The sequence below is a fragment of the Pristiophorus japonicus genome, chromosome 17, assembly GCF_044704955.1.
Source record: "Pristiophorus japonicus isolate sPriJap1 chromosome 17, sPriJap1.hap1, whole genome shotgun sequence".
Taxonomy (NCBI): Eukaryota; Metazoa; Chordata; class Chondrichthyes; family Pristiophoridae; genus Pristiophorus; species Pristiophorus japonicus.
Window position 1 is genome coordinate 11,439,165 of NC_091993.1, and position 21,862 is coordinate 11,461,026.

The 21,862-nt window shown below is 45.7% G+C and overlaps 1 protein-coding gene across 1 annotated transcript in view; it reads left to right on the top strand.

Annotated features, from left to right (window-relative positions):
* The window catches only part of lipca (lipase, hepatic a), an 87,712-nt gene that overhangs the window by 21,793 nt on the left and 44,057 nt on the right, over positions 1 to 21,862 (top strand). The gene's annotated exons all lie outside the window — the stretch shown is intronic.

Sequence of the window (21,862 nt, forward strand, 5' to 3'; positions counted from 1 at the left end):
TCTCCCTCTAGAGTGCACCTACTCCCTACGGACAAGTGCCATTACATTGTAAAGGTGCAACGGTTATACATTTTCAGTACAAGATACAATTAGAGTGACATTCAGTTCAGCCTATCCCCTTTGATCCCTCCTTCCCTTTGTCCACTCATGAGCCGACATCTGTATGGGCTGTTTTTACACAAAGAGCCTTTCTTTCCCTTGTTAATGTTTCAAGTTTACTGGTGTGACTAGTAAGACCTTGGAGCCAGCCTGTTAGTTGTATCAATGTTGTAACATTTGCAGTCTGACATTCTTAAGGCTATTCCTCCATGAATCCTTTGTTCAATTCCACTGTCCCTATACATTTTACCACATTCTCAACTTCAATGTCTGTATACATTTTCCCACATTCTCAACTTCAATGTCTCTATACATTCTCACCTGCACACGGCAGGTAACCCAGTATAAAAGGGAACTCACAGCTTGTTGTTGGCACTCAGGAGCTGCAAATAAAGGACTACAGGTCTACACAGTTTAAGTATCATACCCTGCCTCGTGGAGTCATTACTAAAGGTGCCTACATACACTACAGGAACATGGCAGGTAAACGTGATTAGGGCTATTTGCTCATATGGAGGATAAACACTAATATGGATTGATTGGCCCGAGTGACCTGTGTCCATGCAATAGCATTGAGTATTGCGATCTATTGTGCTTCCTCCCCCTCTATTCACCCCACCACTGGTGGCCCCATGTTCCTGAATTCCATCCCTAAATCCCTTCGCGTCTCCACCTCACTCTCCTCCTTTGGGGCCTTTCTTAAAACTCACCTCTTTAGCTAAGCTGTAGCCCAACACTCCTACTATCTCCTTTGGCTTTGGAGTCCATTTCTTTTGATTACGTCTCTGTGAATTACCTTGGGCCTAGATATTTGTGTACGCTCACTTTTTGCTTGGCGGGGGCAAATGCCTCAGGCCAAACCAATCTTGCAGTGGGGGCCTCAAACAGGGTGCCATGCACACTGATAACACCCAGCTGTACCTCACCACTACCTCTCTCGACCCCTCCACTGCATCTGACTTTTCATGCTGCTTGTCCGATGTCCAGTATTGGATAAGCAGAATTTTCCTTCAAGTAAATACTAAGACCGTAACCATTGTCACCAGCCCCCACCACAAACTTTGTTCCCTAGCTACCCATTGCATCCCCTTCCCTGGTCACTGTCTGAGGCTGAACCAGACTGTTCACAACCTCGCTGTCCTATTTGACCTTGAGCTGAGTTTCCGACCCCATATCCTCTCAATCATCAGGACTTTCACCTTATCTCCACCTCTGCCTCGGCTCATTTGCTGCTGAAACCCTCAATCATGCTTTGGATACCTCTAAACTCGACTATGCCAACCCTCTCCTGCCTGGCCTCCCATTTTCCACCCTCTATAAACTTCACTTCATCCAAGGCTCCACTGCCCATCTCCTAACTCGCACCAAGTCCCATTCACCCATCACCCCTGTGCTCGCTGACCTACATTGGCTCCTGGTCTCATCTTTGTGTTTAAATACCTGTATAGCTTGCTCCTCCCTATCTGTGTATCCTCCTCTAGCTCTACAACTCCAGAGAACTCTGTTCCTCCAATTCTTCCCCCATATCCCTTGACTTCCTTAATATCCAAGACAGGGTAGATAGGGAGAAACTATTTGTGCATCCCCAATTTCCTTTGCCCTCTCCGCCTCTCTCCTCTTTTAAGACGCTCCTTAAAACCTACCTCTTTCGTCCAACTTTTGGTCATCTGTGCTAATACCTCTTTATGTGGCTTGCTGTCAAATGTTTTTTTGATGATGCTGCTGTGAAGTACTTGGCATGTTTTACTACATTAAGTTGCTGGTTTTGGCATATGCAAAGAGCTTTATACCTGTTTCAGGCATGGGCATTTCACGCTGACTTTCTGGCCTTTACCAATATGGCTGGTGGAGCAACTTTGGCTCGTGATAAGTGTGCACTTACTGCCCACCATATTGGCGGATTAGGAGGCCATTTAACGCTCAAAAAAAGTCCACTGCGCGACCAAATTTCTATGCCTGTATCTTTGAAGAAATGAAGGAAACTAGATGTTTTGTTAGCCTATCAAAGGACATAGATGAGACTGAGATTGAGATTTAGTGATTAACCGTCACAGGTCGTGTATGTACTAAGGGCACATGATCTGAAAGGGTGCTATGGCCTTAGGTTGGCTTGCAAGGAATTTACTGTCAAGTTCTAGTTCAACATTAATTATGCAAATGTGAAATCCCAATAAGACCATGGTGATGGTTAGTAAATCTTACTAGTGCTTAAGAAGAGGAGGCCGTACTCTAGAGTGTATGGTCAGTATTAACACAGTTGCCTATGACAGGCCAGCATGAGAAGTTGGTTTAAAGTCTAGTCAGTGAGCTGGAGGGAGCAGTTCTTGGCGGATATTTTAGTGGTTTTGCTGCAAGTATCCACTGATGGAATATCTGTGTGACTAACATCTGATGAGGAGATTTTACACGTCTAAAAGCCTTGGTGCCACGATTGGGATCGGGAACAGAGCAGGTCATCAATGTCAAAGCAAACAAGTAGCCAGCCAACCACCAACGGTTAGGCAACAACTGGCTCGAATTCGACTTTCTCATTGGGCTTCAGGCACTTGGCATGAAAATCAGTCATTGTTCACTGTGACCTCAATAACTGGCCTCCATCCACGTGCAGGCTCGTGACCTCTGATACAGCAAACATTCTCTGCTGTCACTGTCACGCCACTTGGTTTACAAAACATAAATCGGAGTGCTGCACTAACGATTCAAACTAAGTGGCATTCAGTGACATCCCCACCCACCGATCAATACTTAGTTATGGGCCGTAAAGTGAACTCCAGTTAATGGTAAAGTATGGGTGCTCAACTTCAGGATAAAACCATCTGAAATCTGATTAATAGCCCTGCAGTTTCATCTAAATCAGAGATTCGTAAGCGGCAGTCTCATATGAGCTTCATCTGAGACGTACTATATTTAGAATCGGTTCTCCCAATTATAGGATGCTGTAGCTATGTTTAGCAGTCTGTGCAAAGGAGGCACAGTTTTTTCAGGCACCTCTCGTTCTTTTTAAGATTTAACCATAGCACCACAGAGTGGTGTTGGGGAAAACAGTAGATTTTAAGACAGACGGCAAATTTTTTTGGCAGAAGTATTTGTCGTTATCAGTGCTGACAGGGAGCAGATAAAAGTCCTTTGAACCTTTTACCAGCCTTGGCTATAGAACATAGATGTTTGCTCACCCATTTTATGTCTCATACCGTGAGACAAGGTGCTCCAGCTTGCTCGATGGCTTCAGGTTTGCAGCCACAGTTCCCTTGGTCGTGAGTCGCCAATCTCCACCATACCACCAAGGTGAGGTGTCTAGTGGAGTTCCTGCATTTTCTCACGTGGACGATGGAGGGAATGGCAGCATTCACTGTGGTTTGCTGCAATGCAGCTTCAAGTCCCCCATCCTCACATACAACCTCCAGGTTACATCGACATATCAACAACAACTTAAATTTATGTAGGATCTTGGAGACATCGTTGGTGGTATTTCTCCAGCAACTTGGTGTCTACTGTACATGATCCATGTCTCTGAGCCATACAGGAGGGCGGGTATTACTACAGCCCTGTAAACCATGACCCTGTAGACGCACCAACATTAGCGTCCTTGACCAGGCCAACATCCCCAGCATTGAAGTATTGACCACACTTGATCAGCTCCGCTGGGCAGGCCACACTGCTCGCATGCCAGACACGAGACTCCCAAAGCAAGTGCTCCAATCGGAGCTCCTTCAGGCAAATGAGCCAAAGGTGGGCAGAGGAAACGTTACAAGGACACCCTCAAAGCCTCCCTGATAAAGTGCAACATCTCCACTGACACCTGGGAGTCCCTGGCCAAAGACTGCCCTAAGTGAAGGAAGTGCATCCGGGAGGGCGCTGAGCACCTCGAGTCTTGTCGCCGAGAGCGTGCAGAAAACACAAGCGCAGGCAGCGGAAAGAGCGTGCGGCAAACCAGTCCCACCCACCCCTTCCCTCAGCGACTATCCGCCCCACCTATGACAGGGACTGTGGTTCTTGTATTGGACTGTTCAGCCACCTAAGGACTCATGTTTAGAGCGGAAGCAAGTCTTCCTCGATTCCGAGGGACTGCCTATGATGATGATGACATTTATATAGCGCCTTTAACGTAGCAGGACGTCCCAAGGCTCTTCACAATAAACCCATCGCACAATAAATGCCAAAGGGCCAATTTTCCAAATGTGCAGTGTTCGTGGGGTCATTTGCCAGCTGGCTATGCATTGCGGGAAATCGTGAGCATACAAACTCGGAAAAATGCCCTTTTATGTTTGGGGTGGGAGTGAAACCTTTTCAGACAAATGTTATGGCAGTGTCTGTGGCTGTGCTCCCCATTTCATTCGATAAGTTCTGACTGAAATGTCAAGATTAAACAATATCGCAAAGCTCTAATAACATGCAGCAACTTTACTCCGAGTCCTTTAACCATATCATTTGATTATCTTTTTCACAATAATGAAGGTTGACTAGCATTCCAGCAAAGATGGTAAGAGTCAACCTTCATTATTGTGAAATACGTATTGGAAAATATTTTACATTCTAAAATCACTAACCTAAGTGGCAGAGCAGATGGAATAAATTACGGCCAGTGCATGAGAATTGAGGTAGCTTTGTTTTATCTTGATATTTTGGTCAAAATTTGTTAAAATGAAAGGTACATCCACAAATGGCAGCAGAATGATTAGTTGGCATCCGTGTTACACCTACAGTACGTTCATAAACATGCAAAAACAAAGGTCAAAATCTGTTACTAAGGAGATCAACTCCCTTTTGGATGAGACGTTAAACCGAGCCCCCGTTTGCACTCTCAGGTGGATGTAAAAGATCCCACGGCACTATTTGGAAGAAGAGCAGGGGAGTTATCCCCGGTGTCCTGGCCAATATTTATCCCTCAATCAACATAACAAAACAGTTTATCTGGTCATTATCACAGTGCTGTTTGTGGGAGCTTGCTGTGCTCAAATTGGCTGCTGTGTTTCCCACATTACAACAGTGACTACACTCCAAAAGTACTTCGTTGGTTGTAAAGCGCTTTGAGACATCCGGTGGTCATGAAAGGCGCTATATAAATCCAAGTCTTTTTTCTTTCTGTCTTTCTTTCTTTCTTTCCTTTCATGTATTCATGAGATAATTTGATAGCATCAAATTTAAGTGTGACGAACAGATGGAACAAAACAGCACCTCATCTTTTGTTTAGGCACTTTACAGCATCGAGTCCAACAATTTCAGACCATGACCTCTGCCCATATTTTTTTCCCTTTCCCCCTTTTTTCCTCTTTCCCACAGCAGCTGGTGATGATGCCGCCATTCACACCCCATCTACACTCATCTTTTTTTTCTTAACTTGTTCCATTACCATCTCATTTTTGCCCATCACCCTTTTTGTCTCTGAATCACTCCTGCCTTCCACCCAATCACAAACCTTTCCCTTTGCTCGTTCCTCCCCTCCCCCTTTTCACTGCCCCTGCACTTCCTTAAGAATCTGTTACCTCTCAAACTTTTCCAGTTCTGACGGAGGGTCACAGACACGAAACGTTAACTCTGTTTCTCTCCACAGATTCTGCCTGACCTGCTGAGATTTCTAGCATTTTCTGTTTTTATTATGGAACAAAGTGGAGGTCAGTTCAGTGAGACAGCTGTGTACCGATAGAGTTGCCATCGGACGCCTGGATCAGGATCGAGCAGCTTTCAGACAATATTTGGACAGACTTGTCAATACAGAGGGGGTCAGGAGGTTTAGTCCATTCTCTTGGGCTCAGCCATATGCAAAATGTTTTTTAAGATTGTTAAATTATGTGTTTGGGTAAAGAAGCCAACTAAATGTTGCAAAATAAGCAACGTCTTTCGTGTTTTCGAAATGCTGATAAAGGTCAGAAATGAATTTTGGGAGGGATAATTGCATAATTGTGTGTCTCTGTCACAAACTGCACATTGAGGCAGCCACATGATCGGGGAGAGCTGTGATTGTGGTGAGATGCTCACAGTGCTGATACTGATGCTGCTGCTCCCAGAGCTAGCTGCCTCCACTTTGCACAGTTCCTGTTTCTGGATATTACTCATTTATCTGGATTGGGAGAATAACCGGAACCCGAGAATTATACCGACATGCTTGCTTCTGTTTCTCCACTTAAGCAATGAAATAGTTCTTATTGCAAGGTCTTTCATCTTCTTTTCATGTCATTTTGTTTTGGTTATTTCTCTCCATCGTGGTTATTAAATCTTCTCTTCAGCGGGGAAAGCAAGACAACCAGCAAAGGACCCCTTTGGCAAGTCCTCCAGCGCAGTTGGCCATCGACTTGTGTTGCCTTCCGGGACAACCGTCCATCGAATCTTCTCTGTAGTCCTATAGGACAACCAGCCATCAACTACTTTGTCTAGTCCTCCTGGACAACAACAACAACAGTTTGTATTCACAAAGCGCCTTTAACGTAGTGAAATGTCCCAAGGCACTTCACAGGAGTATTATGTGATAAAAATTTGACATCGCGCCTCATAAGTAGAAATTAGCGCAGGTGCTTGGCCAGAGAGGTATGTTTTAAGGAGCACCTTGAAGGAGGAAAGAGAGGTAGAGAGGCGGAGAGGTCTAGGGAGGGAGTTCCAGAGCTTGGGGCCGAGGCAACAGAAGGCACGGCCACCAATGGTTGAGCGATTACAATGAGGGATACTCATGAGGGAAGAATTAGAGGAGTGCAGACATCTCGGGGGTAGGGGGGGTGCGTTGTAGGGATGGAGGAAGTTACAGAGATAGAACTAGTCATCGACTCCTCTGTCTAGTCCTCCTGGACTCCTATTCCCAATCAACAGTTCAGTCAGGGGGAGATTCAAATTATTTTTCTGGCATGCGTTTCCTATTGACCGGCAGAGATCTCTATCGTCTCACTGTGAAAACTGGCTGAGCCACACTGCATATACGCTGGGTAGGCTCAAATCTCAGACACTGCTGGACCTCAAGCCTATTATGTGATACCATTAGGGTCTCTGGTGATTCAGATTTAGTAGTTTGTGTGTTATGCCCGCTGAGCAGGCACAGTGTTGCATAGCACAGGGCTGTGTTGTAGGGGACTAACAGTTAGAGGCCTATTGCTAAATCTATGAATAATAACTAATGGTGAAGGTAAATAATGGTGGCTACTTCAGGCATATTCAAACCAGATGCGTGAACAAAATGCATTTACACCGGACTGTGTTGACTTCTAGAATTGGCAAGCACATCAAATGATGCATATACATACCCACTGACAACAGCACCTTAAGCCATCCACCATCATTCCTGCTGTAGATAATGGACTCCAGCATTATACTCTACACATCTCTCTTCCCTCTCTTTGAGCTAAAAATTCGCTAACCTTGCGCCAGTTTTTTCGGTGATATTTAGCTGTTTGTGGTGGAAAACAGTGCGGCAGAAAATTCGGTGAAGTCTTGCGGCGGCGATTTTTAAATATCGCTGGAGAGAGGACCATTGCCATGCAAGGCTCAAAATAGCTTTTTCACCAAAAATTTGGCTCAACGGGCGCCCGTATTCTGTGCGGAAAAAAATCGTGTTGCAACCCTTGGAACAGCAAAAAATGTAAGTTAAAGTTTTTATTTTTTAATTCTTTTTCAGCGATTCGATACTTAAGTGTCTTGTGACTGTTTTGTGATGTTTTATTTTTTGTTTTTTGTGATTTTTTTTTTTTGATGTTTCCCCCCCTCCCAAGGCCTCTCTCGCAGTGGTATCGCCTTTGGAGAAAAGTTGCAGAAGATTTGTGGTTTGCGCCACGAATCCTTGTACAACGCCGATTTTTACCGCTGCACAAATTGAAGCCTGAATTTTAGGCCTCGCAGTGGAGTGAAAGCAGCATTTTGCTGAAAAAAATACCACTTTCACCAAAAAACAAATTTCTCGGCCAATGATCTTATGTTGGGTCTCTCCCTCCCTTTTGCTATCAGCGCTCTGCTTCCTCCATATCACCTCCATCCATTGCTGCTGCCTCTATCACAGCCCCCCCCAGTATCCAAGTCCCATCTCTTTCACTAAAACTGTTCTCAGGTCATTTCACCCTGTTCCACAACAGACCGAGAGCCAAAATCCCTCATCAGTGAACCCCCCGATTGCCATGTGACCGTACTGTTGTGTATCTGTAAAGCATGCACTCCCATATTCCGCCACCAGGGAGCGCAACCCCTGAAGTCCCAAGGGATCTCAGCATCCCTTGGGAGCACTGTATATAAGCCGGCCCCTAAGGCCTGTTCTTCACTCTGGAGTGTCTTAATAAAGACTGAGGTCACTATTACTTTAGCCTCCCTGTGTGCAGTCTCATCTGTGTTAGGAACACAATACGTACCACATAGGACACATGGGCATTCTGCAATGTTCAAATCCCTGCAAGGCAAATCTTAAGTTACTTCATTTTTTGAAGCAATCTGAAATAAATTCTTGAACTGAACAACTGCATGGTATAAACAAGAGACATGACGAAACCCAGTGAGTTATGGAAAAATAAACTCTCAGTAACCAGGCCTTCAAGCTCATGAATTGCTCAGTGGTCTATATTCTGTCAAACCTGTCATACATCATCTATGTGTGCACCGTAAAGTTAATTATCCTGGTATGAGCCTCCCACTATAACAGTGCATATGTACTTCCAATGGCCTCCCTTCAATTCCGAGTGCAATCTGTCTGTTTATATCTTATCCACTTACAACTAGCATCTTGATCTTGGTCTCTCTCCAGTATAGCCCTCTTTTTAACCACTTATCTCTCAATCTACCTCTGCTTGTCTATCCGCTGTTGTGACTTGATCATCCCAATCATGCCCCTTTACCTCTTTGCTTTTCAAAATGTATTCATGGGATGTGGGCATCGCTGGAAAGGCCAGCATTTATTGTCCATCCCTAATTGCCCTTGAGAAGGTGGTGGTGAGCCGCCTTCTTGAACCACTGCAGTCCATGTGGTGAAGGTGCTCCCACAGTGCTATTGGGGAGGGAGTTCCCCGATTTGGACCCAGCGACGATGAAGGAACGGCGATATATTTCCAAGTCAGGTTGGTGTGTGACTTGGAGGGGAATTTGGAGGTGGTGGTGTTCCCATGCACCTGCTGCCCTTGTCCTGCCTACTTGTTTCCATCTTTTCCCAATATTGTTTTCTTTTTTACTATTTTCCTCCCAATTGGTCTCTGTCTCTCCCTGCCTGAACCTCTCCCACCTTCACTGATCTTCTGACCCAGTCCATCATATAATATCTCTCCCTGACCTTTCCTCTGAATTCTCAAGATGTCAAGAGGAGGCTGTTTTAGCCAATAATTAGGCCTTTGTTCATCTCCTGTTCTATCTCTCCTCCTGCCTAATAAGGTTTGTCCCAAACAGTAGTTACTTTATCCTTTTACAGTCAGCACTAAACTCACACTAGTAAACCATAAATCAGATAGGCAGTAAAGAAAGTGGTAACAAAGAAATAAAGTGCCTCCTGACAGCAACGTGACATCACCCCTCACTATCTCCGTGAGCTCCTCCAGCCCTGCAACCCTCCGAGAACTTTGCATTTTTCCAACTCTGGCCTCCTGTGCATCCCGCACTCCCTTCACCTCACTATTGGCGGCCGTGCCTTCAGCCATCGAGGCCCTAAACCTCTCTGACTCGCCACCTCTCCCTCCTTTGTTAAGACCCTCTTAAAACCTACTTCTTTGACCAAGCTTTTAGTCACTCTTCCTAATATCTCTGCTGGCTCGGTGTCAATTTTTGTCTCATTACACTTTTGCTAAGTGCCTTGGGATGTTTCTCTACTTTAAGGTCGCAACGTCAATGTGAGTTGTTGTAGCTGTCCTTGTTGTTGACATCGAAATGTACAAATTGGGCGCGATGTTTGCGGTGCAGCCGCTCCACCCGCCCGCGAGGCCTGACCCAAATCTGGGTTCAAGGTTCGTTTAAATGGCGCTGGTGAACAGCGGCTGCCAAATGGGCGCCTTGATGTGACTTGCCAGCCTGGTATCGGGCAGCCTGGAGGTCGACGCAGCCGGCAGGAAGGTAGGTTAATTGGGGGACGGGAGGGGACCCAGGGTCCCTGTGGAGCTGGGAGGAGCACTCCAGCTCCTGTTGGCCCCACAAAAATAACCTTTCACTTGACCATCTGAGGCCTCGCCCTCTTCACCACCTGCTATAAGCCAAGCGGATCGTCTGCTCACATTTATACTGGACTTTTGCAGTTGGACATGATGTGCATATTTAAGCAGCTTTGCACCAGTTTCAGACAGGCTCGCCTATTTACAGGCCTGTCTGAATATGGCATCAGATGATCCTCAGGCATCAATGGACTGGCCCAGGTGCCCCCAACCCCTTTCTCCGATCTTCAACGGCCAGCTGCCTATATTCAGGCCTACATCAGGCAGCTGTGAGTTCAATTTCTCTCCAAGTGTCACCCTGTAGTTTGCTTGAGTGACGCAGAACAAGACTGCTGAGCATCTGAGGCAATAAACACATTGTAAAAACAGAATTAGCAATAACTTGCCTTTAGACATGGCCTTCAAGGCAGTAAAATGTCCCAAGGTGCTTCACAGGAGCATTAACAAGCAAAACTCGACGCCGAGCCAAAGGAGGAGATATCCGGACTGGTGATCATAAGAAACATAGAAACATAGGAAATAGGTGCAGGAGTACACCATTTAGCCCTTCGAGCCTGCACCACCATTCAATAAGATCATGGCTGATCATTCACCTCAGTATCCCTTTCCTGCTTTCTCTCCATACCCCTTGATCCCTTTAGCCATAAGGGCCATATCTAACTCCCTCTTGAATATATCCAATGAACTGGCATCAACAACTCTCTGCGGCAGGGAATTCCACAGGTTCGCAACTCTCTGAGTGAAGAAGTTTATCCTCAGCTCAGTCCTAAATGGCTTATCCCTTATCCTTAGACTGTGACCCCTGGTTCTGGACTTCCCCAACATCGGGAACATTCTTCCTGCATCTAACCTGTCCAGTACCGTCAGAATTTTATATGAGATCCCCTCTCATTCTTCTAAACTCCAGTAAATAAAGGCCCAGTCGATCCAGTCTCTCCTCATATGTCAGGCCTACCATCCCAGGAATCAGTCTGGTGAACATTCTCTGTACTCCCTCAATAGCAAGAACATCCTTCCTCAGATTAGGAGACCAAAACTGAACACAATACTCCAGATGAAGCCTCACCAAGGCCCTGTACAACTGCAGTAAGACCTCCCTACTCCTATACTCAAATCCCCTAGCTATGAAGGCCAACATACCATTTGCCTTCTTCACCGTCTGTTGTACCTGCATGCCAACTTTCAATGACTGATGGACCATGACACCCAGGTCTCGTTGCACCTCCCCTTTTCCAAATCTGCCGCCATTCAGATAATATTCTGCCTTCATGTTTTTGCTACTAAAGTGGATAACCTCACATTTATCCACATTATACTGCATCTGCCATGCATTTGCCCACTCATCTAACCTGTCCAAGTCACCCTGCAGCCTCTTCGCATCCTCCTCACAGCCCACATCGCCACCCAGTTTAGTGTCATCTGCAAACTTGGAGATATTACACTCAGTTCCTTCATCTAAATCATTGATGTATATTGTAAATAGCTGGTGTCCCAGCACTGAGCCCTGCAGCACCCCACTAGTCACTACCTGCCATTCTGAAAAGGACCTGTTTATCCCGATTCTCTGCTTCCTGTCTGCCAACCAGTTCTCTATCCACTTCAGTACATTACCCCCAATACCATGTGCTTTAATTTTGCACAACAATCTCTTGTGTGGGGCCTTGTCAAAAGATTTTTGAAAGTCCAAATACACCACATCCACTGGTTCTCCCTTGTCCACTCTATTAGTAACATCCTCAAAAAATTCTAGAAGACTTGTCAAGCATGATTTCCCTTTCATAAATCCATGCTGACTTGGACCGATCCTGTCACTGCTTTCCAAATGCGCTGCTATTTCATCTTTAATAATTGATTCCCAACATTTTCCCCACTACTGATGTCAGGCTAACCAGTCTATAATTCCCCGTTTTCTCTCTCCCTATTTTTTAAAAAGTGGTGTTACATTAGCTACCCTCCTGTTCCATAGGAACTGATCCAGAGTCGATAGACTGTTGGAAAATGATCACCAATGCATCCACTATTTCTAGGGCCACTTCCTTAAGTACTCTGGGATGCAGACTATCAGGCCCTGGGGATTTATCAGCCTTCAATCCCATCAATTTCTCAAACACAATTTCCTGACTAATAAGGATTTCCTTCAGTTCTTCCTTCTTGCTAGATCCTCTGTCCCCTAGTACTTCCAGAAGGTTATTTGTGTCTTCCTTCGTGAATTGGTCTGCCATTTCTTTGTTCCCCATTATAAATTCACCTGATTCTGACTGCAAGGGACCTATGTTTGTCTTCACTAATCTCTTTGTCTTCACATATCTATAGAAGCTTTTGCAGTCAGTTTTTATGCTCCCAGCAAGCTTCCTCTCATACTCTATTTTCCTCCTCCTAATTAAACACTTTGTCATCCTCTGCTGATTCTAAATTTGTCCCAGTCCTCAGGTTTGCTGCTTTTTCTGGCCAATTTATATGCCTCTTCCTTGGATTTAACACTATCCCTAATTTCCTGGTTAGCCACGGTTGAGCCACCTTCCTCTTTTTATTTTTACTCCAGACAGGGATGTACAATTGTTGAAGTTCATCCATGTGATATTTAAGTGTCTGCCATTGCCTAGCCACCATCAATCCTTTAAGTATCATTCGCCAGTCTAATCTAGCCAATTCAGGTCTCATACCATCGAAGTTACCTTTCCTTAAGTTCAGGACCCTAGTCTCTGAATTAACACTGTCACTCTCCACCTTAATAAAGAATTCTACCATATTATGGTCATACTTCCCCAAGGGGCCTCGCACAACAAGATTGCTAATTAGCCCTTTCTCATTACACATCACCCAGTCTAGGATGGCCAGCTCCCTAGTTGGTTCCTCGACATATGTAGATTAAAGTCTCCCATGATGACTGCTGTACCTTTATTGCACGCATCCCTAATTTCTTGTTTGATGCTGTCCCCAACCTCACTACTACTGTTTGGTGGTCTGTACACAACTTCCACTATCGTTTTCTGCCCTTTGGTATTCTGCAGCTCTACCCAACAGATTCCACATCATCCAAGCTAATGTCCTTCCTTACTATTGCATTAATTTCCTCTTTAACCAGCAACGCTACCCCACTTCCTTTTCCTTTCTGTCTATCCTTCCTGAATGTTGAATACCCCTGGATGTTGCGTTCCCAGCCTTGGTCACCCTGGAGCCATGTCTCCGTAATCCCAATTCTATCATATTCGTTAATAGCTGCCTGCGCAGTTAATTCATCCACCTTATTACGAATACTCCTCGCATTGAGGCACAGAGCCTTCAGGCTTGTCTTTTTAAACACACTTTTTGTCCCTTTAGAATGTTGCTGTAATGTGGCCCGTTTTGATTTTTGCCTTGGGTTTCTCTGTCCTCCACTTTTACTTGGACAAAGAGGTAGGGTTAGAAATTCATTATCGTCCCGTTGGCTAATTTCGGGTTACCGCCCCACAGGAAGAGGAGCAACGCGCCTCACTTCCTTCCTGGGGCAGTAACGGGGCGCACGCCCCGGCAGCGCTGCACACTGGGCTGCGTAGGAGGGGCTCTTCCCTCAATTAAAGAGAAGGGCCCAAGCTTCATACGCTGTGTAAGAGAAGCCCACCTACCTGGACTACTGGGGAGCGGGAGAGCCGCGCGATCAGCCCGCCACTCAACCAGAGTTCCGGATTGAGCAATCGCGGCAACGGCCCCGCCAACAAACCGCGACCGGTGTGGCAACGACAATGGCTGATTTTTTTTCCCGCAGCAGCCGGCCACCTCCCCTTTAAATTTCGCCCCAGTCACCGCCAGCCGCCCAGTACGTGTCCCCTGAAGCTATCGCTGTTATCGCCCCGTGCTGCTTCAGGGGGCAATACCCAATTTAGGGGCCGGGGCGCTAACGGGGCAATGCGCGCGGCGATGATGTCACGATCTCCGGGCCCAGGGGATCAGGGCGCAATGCCGCAGTGCCACCGCTAAACCGCTGCCGAATTTAGCGGGAGTTGTTAGCAATGCTGTGCTTAGTCGCGCTAATGGAAGGCGCAAATGCACCCAATTTCTCCCCCGTAGGGTTTAAGGAGCGTCTTACGGAGGAGAGAGAGGTAGAGAGTCGGAGGTGTGGGGAGGGATTTCCAGAGCTTGGGTGGGTCGAGGAAGTGGGGGATGCACAAGAGGCCAGAGTTGTAGGAATCCAGAATTGTCAGAAGTTTGGAGGGCCAAAGGAGGTTTCAGAGATAGGGAGGGGTGAGGCCATGGATTGATGCCCAGACTGCAGGCAGGGTAGTATATCCACACACTGGAGCTATTTATACTCAGTAAAGCCAAGAACTCCGACCTACATCGCGGTATATTATTTTAGTGTGCAACTTTTTAAAATTGCGATAAGATCGGCATCAGTTTTGTTTGATTATCTTGTTCAATTTATAATGAAGTTGGCAAGAGCCACGAATAAATTAGAAGGTTGCATGGTGGTCGACACTGATAGGGTTTGTTTGAAAAGACCTTCTGAAGGATTGCCAATGGCACAACATTTATTGATTCGTCGCTAACATTTTCATTATAGGACTTCACGCCCTCAGCCAACCAAAGTGAGCCCAATTCAGCGATGGGGACTTCTGCGCTGGGCACTAAAGGTCCCGGTAGGTTACTGCCCCCCAACCGGGGCACAGGCACTTTCGCCCCCTCAGGATTTTAACAGTCATGTGAGGCACTATCCTCAATGACTATCTGTCCCACCTGTGATGGGGACGGTGGCTCTCGTATTGGACTGTTCAGCCACCTAAGGACTCATTTTTAGAGTGGAAGCAAATCTTCCTCGTTTCCGAGGGACTGCCTATGATGATGATGATGATGAAAGGAATTACTTCAAAGACCATTGCGAGAGGAATAGTCAGGCCTCCAACGTCGTGACCAGGTCGGGATTTTCTATCGAGCCCACTTAAAAATAATCTAGCAAGTTCCTTTACAAACTTCAAAATTACATGAAAATATTGACCACATAGAAGCCGGAATAGATGTCATTCAAAAACAGTAGAGTTCTTCATTTTCAGTAGCTATATCTACTCTCTGTCAAAAAAACAAACCAATAAGTAGGGAAGCTTAATTTTTTTCTTCAGGAAAAATCTACCCTTTATCATCAAATCAACACTTTATGCTTCAAAAAGTGGTTCCAAAATCACAGTCCGCCCCTCAACCCCGACTCACTCTGGGGTCTTATTGATTTATTTATTGGCTGATGCGCCATCATCTGTAGCAGCATCTCCCAAGGAGATCCTCAATCAGTCTCATTGGTCTCAATCTGTTTAGTCTACCAAAAATGCTGTAATTTCCAATTGTGATTGAATGGATATTTGACTGGCATACCCACAAACAGATGCAGAATGCAATCAAATATATATTTTACAATAATGTGTGAATTGAAGCACTTAATGACAGATTATGAAATTAGATCACCAAGAAACGCTAGGAATTGCTGCCGCACTTGATACTCATGTAAGATTGTGATCCTGAGGTGGGAGGGCAGGAGATTGTGATTTCACTCTTTCAGGTATTCATTAACAAATATAGATAACAAACTAATAATAAGTTTCTTGCCGAAGAGGAGCTTCTGTTATACAGTGAATACCCAATAAGATTGCATACCCTAGGGCTGGAATGATGATCGAAGCAGTACCTTGATATTATTCCGTTTGTGCATCTCTTTCAGCGAAGAGATAAGCCACTATCATTTGATCAGGTTTTAATGCTAATTGATCTGATTTAAAGAGTAGACACACTTTGGTTGGAAGCGTGTTCCTCCAAACTTCAATCTGGAATAAGCAGTGAGGAGCTGTGGCAATGAATGATGGTGCTACAAGTGCTCGTCTCGGCAATCGGCACACTTAATACAAGACCACACCAGCAAACATCGGAGCTACCTGGTGGATAGATGTTTGATCGTAGCATACGATGCTTTTGGTCAAATGAAGCACATTTATTTGTTCAGCATTTCAATGGAAGTCCTTGTAAGCAAGAGAATAAGTCAATTGCTGAAATGAGAACGGAAAGGAATTCAACAATAAAGATTGCGTTGATGTGGGCTTGAACCCTATATAGGCACACCACTAACCACATGCTGTGATTGTAGAATCAGGCAGGCAAGCCAGAGCTGACAGTGCCATTGTATTCAATAATGTTTAGTATGTGTCGCTAGCACGGGATCTACTGCTATATACAACGTTAGAGGGACTCAGTGACATACATATATTGCCAATGCAATGTGCTCTCTCAAAAATGGACACTGTTCTTTTTGTCTTTTGTTCGTTTCCTACATTACAACATTGACGACTCTTCAAAAGTATTTAATTGACTGTAAAGCACTTTGGGATATCCTGAGGTCATGAAAGGCACTGTGTAAATGTAAGACTTTCTTTCTCAGATGAAGCTGGCACTCAGTGACGGAGCAGATATGGACAAGCTTGACTGGGCAGTTTAGAGAACAAACCCGCTTCAAGCAAGGTATGAGAGGCTGGCAGACCCTAGACAACACGGAGGGAGTGTCGCAGAAGGAGGAGTTGGTACCAAGTCAAGGCTTGGACTACAATGCTCAGCTTGTGCAACATTGCCAATAAGTGGAACATTAACCAGGGCACACACAGTAATAGCACAACAGCACAGTGCACGGCATGTTCTGTTTGTGCTGAAATAGAGATTTGCTGAACCCATGCACTCCAAAGGTGAAGCTTGAAGCTAGACTCTTCCCAGCAACCACCTCCAGCACAGCAACCTTTGTGTCACCACCACTCATTCTATTGCCAACACAGAGCCCCGCACCCTGGAGGGTCATAGTTCGCACGTAGAGTAGGGAACGTATCAGAACGAGACAAGGAGTAGCGGTGAGAAAGGGTATGTGTTATTTGCACCAGAAAGTCAAACTGATGCTGTGTCAAGGTGCAGCATAGTTGCTGGTAACGTGGCATTGACTGAGATCTAACAAGCCTGCTCAGAAAAGAAGGATGTCACGCCCGTCTTTTGTGTCAAGAGAAAACACTGCCAAGATCTGGAAGCTACTGCAGAGGACTCTATTATCAGAGTCATTTACTGCAGCCTACCACAGAACGAAATCGAGGAAGACTTGCTTCCACTCTAAAAGTGAGTTCTCAGGTGACTGAACAGTCCAATACGGGAATTACAGTCTCTGTCACAGGTGGGACAGCCAGTCGTTGAAAGAAAGGGTGGGTAGGGAGCCTGGTTTGCCGCACGCTCCTTCCGTTGTCTGCCCTTGATTTCTGCATGCTCTCGGCGACGAGACTCGAGGTGCTCAGCGCCCTCCTCGATGCACTTCCTCCACTTAGGGCGGTCTTTGGCCAGGGACTCCCAGGTGTCGGTGGGAATGTTGCATTTTATCAAGGAGGCTTTGAGGGTGTCCTTGTATCCTCTGCCCTCCTGGGGCTCGCTTGCCGTGTAGGAGTTCTGAGTAGAGTGCTTGCTTTGGGAGTCTCGTGTCGGGCATGCGACAGAACATGGGCCGTTGCAGCCATGACCCAGGACGAGTGTCTCTTATGAATGCTAAAACTGATGGTGTCGTGTATTCAACTATCATTGTAACCCATGTATAAGCTGACCTAAGTTGTACACCTTGAGAACATTGACCACAAGGGGGTGAACTTGTGGGAGACACTCCTAACCTGGACTTTCAGGTATAAAAGGGGAAGCTCCACCCACCTTCATCACTTGAGGTCTTGGTAATAAAGGTAACTGGTCACAGAGTGATCTTCTCTCAAGTATGGGCCTCGTGTGCATTTATACTGTATAGTAAGGACATATCAGATGGCACACGGTAAAACCCCTCAGGAAGTAGTGGTGGCTGTCTGGGAATGATTATGGACATCCATGAGGGTGGCCGCTTGAAGGACTTTGTCTCAATGCTGGCGTGCGTCCAGTATCCTAGCAACAGGCGGCTGGCTCTGGTCCGGCCCATTTCATCCCTCTGCACAAGTGACAGCTTGTCTACCCTCCCTGCTGTTGATGCTTAGCGACAACCATAATGCCAGCAAGGGATATTTGTGCCCGCAATGTGGCGATGAACAGGAATCTGGCCGATGCCAGGCAGTTGACCAGCTGCAGTCTGAACTAATGCTGTCCAATGAATGTTAAGGTCACTTTAACTGCCACACGTACTAGTGTGCTTCTATCGGTTTGCTTCAAGCAGACGGCACACATTAGCAACTTCCTCTCTGCTCAGCTGCAGCCGCCTGAGATAATGTTCCTTGGCGAGATCCAGGAAGCTGTGTCTGGCTGGCATTGCTTGGGATACCACTGAGACCTTTCTGTCTTCCTATCTGACTCCCGACTTGCCAGGATTTGCTCCTCCTATAAATAGTCCAGTATCTAGGTACTATATATGTGGCACCAATCCTGGCAGCCAGCTGTAACGATGAAGACCTGGGGAACCGGCGCTTGCAGTTAATATACAACCTTTACACTGACGTTTATTTAGTCGGATCATGGATAGTGATTGTCCACTGACAGCAGGGTTGCAGCCTTATGAAAAATGTAACTTGTACTTGATATCCTTACAGTGAGAATGTCACAGGCCTGACTGAGGGACATCATCAGTCATCTACTTGAAAGCACATTGTGGCCAATTATCCCACCTGAGAAACAAAACCCTTCCACAGAACCAAATCCTCACTACCGTGCTTTCCAAAAGTAGAAATGAGTGCACGTGACTCCAATGAAATTATCGTTCCGGCTTCAGATGGCATTAAATGGCTCACGCTGTTCACCGACCGTTTGATGAGATTATTTCTCCTGCTCTTTATTCATTTATTTATTCCCTCTCTAAATGCTCAGTTATCCCTGGTGTAGCTGAATGGCATTGCTGTTTGCAAGTTCAACATTGAACGACCAGGGTCCTGAGTGTGGGTTCACAGCTAGGATTGCCAATGGCACAACATTTATTGATTCATCGCTAACATTTTCATTACAGGACTTCATGCCCTCAACCAACCAAAGTGAGAATAGTGTGTGCTAACCAGCTTTACTCTTTTGTCCTTCAGCGCATCATTAGGAGATGGCTGATGATCAAGATGCAGTCTGTGGCTGTTGATTATTATACAGATATTTGAGTGCTGCTATTCCCGCTCTTGGGGTGATTGCACTTGATACCACTTTGGTTGTATTTCTGTTTCCAGAACTGGCCACTGTATACCACACAAGGCCAGCACCTTCTGCTGTTGGGCTATTGGGCTCCTCTGCTGAATCGAATGCCTTCCTGAACCTACTACGCTTAACTATTAAAGCACTAGGAAAGCCTAGAAATGTGTTCAGTTGCTTGAATTGAGTTCAGGCTGGTGGAAATGTGGGAGACAATTTCACTGTTGCAGCTCACACTTATAGTGTAAACACATTTGAGTTGGCTCTGTGTGATCTAGGTATGGATATTACCATTCACACTGATAGAATCAAATACCTTCTGCTTTAGAGCAATAATACTGCAATATTGTACCAAGCAAATTCCCAGTCCTTATGTTCATTGCTCAATAATATTAGTTTAAGTCTGTTTAAAAGTGCAAAATAAACTCAATACACTCAAAAACAACTGATCTTAGCATGCAGCGTAGAAACGTAAATAAAAAAAGGTACAGGGGATGTTTGAATTACTAGGTGCTATAGTTAGTTTTTTTGAGTGCTCAATGTCCAAGGTTATTTTAATGGTTACAATGTCCTGCATCGCTTGACATCTGGGTCAAGGACTTGGTGAGGCAACAACTTACAAGCAAAAGGTAACAGATGCTTTCTATTGGTTGCATTTCGAAAATCGTCCGTCATATAAGTATCTCTGAGCATTAGTTGTGTTTGTCTATGCATACACAGTGGTCTCATTTATTTAGCAGTAAAGGTAATTCAGCAGAATTCACCTCCAACAAATGTTGGATTATTGTCCGACATAACTGGTTAGCTGCCAGCTTTGGGTACGTGGCAGCCAGGAGCTGTTGCATCAGAACCGCTGCACAAGAGGGAGCCGCAAAATTGGTCCTCTTGCATCAGCAGGGTAGGTGGGTCGCATCCCATGAGGTAGAGCTCTGGTCCTGAAAGGACAAAAGTCAGCCGTCAGCCCTGGGTTCATGGTGATGGAGTCGGGGGTGGGGATAAGAGGAGATCAGGGGTTGGGGCGAGCGGTGACCAGCAGAGGCCTGCACTCCTGGCTCCATATTCAGGTTAAGTAAAACATATTTTATTGGAGGGCTCCAGTGGTCCCGCTAAAGACCATTGGTTTGGATGCTTTTAACCTGAGAAAACTGATCCCAGCTTGCACGTAAAGGGGCCTGAATTAGGTGTTAGGACCATTGCATACGCAAATCGGGGCCAATGGCAGTTTCAGGCAGCTGCCTGGGCAACTGCAGAGTGCCCTAACCAACGTGGCAGGGGGCACATAGCCGGTGCGGAATGAGCGTGCCCATGCTGCACGCCATATTGGTCCCTTCAGCAACGATTCTCCCTGCTGTTTCGTGATTGCGTGACTCAATCTTCTACTTTGAAAATAAATGTGTTATTATAAATGGTTATGTTCACACCCCATGCAAAGCTTCTAACTCACTATCAATGTTGTGCGAGCTTGAATTCTTTGACATTATTTGCTGAAAAATGATTGTGATCAGGTTTGCTCTAACATTCAGGTTGTCATTATAAATGTTTTGGGGTTTCAAGTGCACCAATTCTGTATTTGGCATGGGCATTGATTTGCGTGTGAAATTGGGGAGCAGGACTAAATTACAACAGTGGCTACACTCCAAAAGTACTTCATTGGCTGTAAAGCGCTTTGAGACGTCCGGTGGTTGTGAAAGGTGCTATATAAATGTAAGTCTTTCTTTCTTAAGGGCACTGCCAGACTGGACACCCCTGGCAGCTGGGAAACAAATATACAATTTTCCCTATCAACAACCAGCCGAGTTAACAGCAAGTTGATGCTATTTTCCACTGCTTGAAACAACTCTCATTGTAGTCTATTGTCACCTTAAGGTAAAAGGATAAACAAGTCCTTTTCAGAATGGCAGGCAGTGACGAGTGGAGTGCCGCAGGGCTCAGTGCTGGGACCCCAGCTCTTTACAATGTACATCAATGATTTGGATGAAGGAATTGAGTGTAATATCTCCAAGTTTGCAGATGACACTAAACTGTGTGGCGGTGTGAGCTGTGAGGAGGATGTTAAGAGGCTGCAGGTGACTTGGACAGGTTAGGTGAGTGGGCAAATGCATGGCAGATGAAGTATAATGTGGATAAATGTGAGGTTATCCACTTTGGGGGCAAAAACACGAAGACAGAATATTATCTAAATGGCGGCAGATTAGGAAAAGGGGAGGTGCAACAAGACCTGGGTGTCATGGTTCATCAGTCATTGAAAGTTGGCATGCAGGTACAGCAGGCGGTGAAGAAGGCAAATGGTATGTTGGCCTTCATAGCTAGGGGATTTGAGTATAGGAGCAGGGAGGTCTTACTGCAGTTGTACAGGGCTTTGGTGAGGCCTCACCTGGAATATTGTGTTCAGTTTTGGTCTTCTAATCTGAGGAAGGACGTTCTTGCTATTGAGGGAGTGCAGCGAAGGTTCACCAGACTGATTCCCGGGATGGCAGGACCGACATATGAGGAGAGACTGGATCAACTGGGCCTTTATACATTGGAGTTTAGAAGGATGAGAGGGGATCTCATAGAAA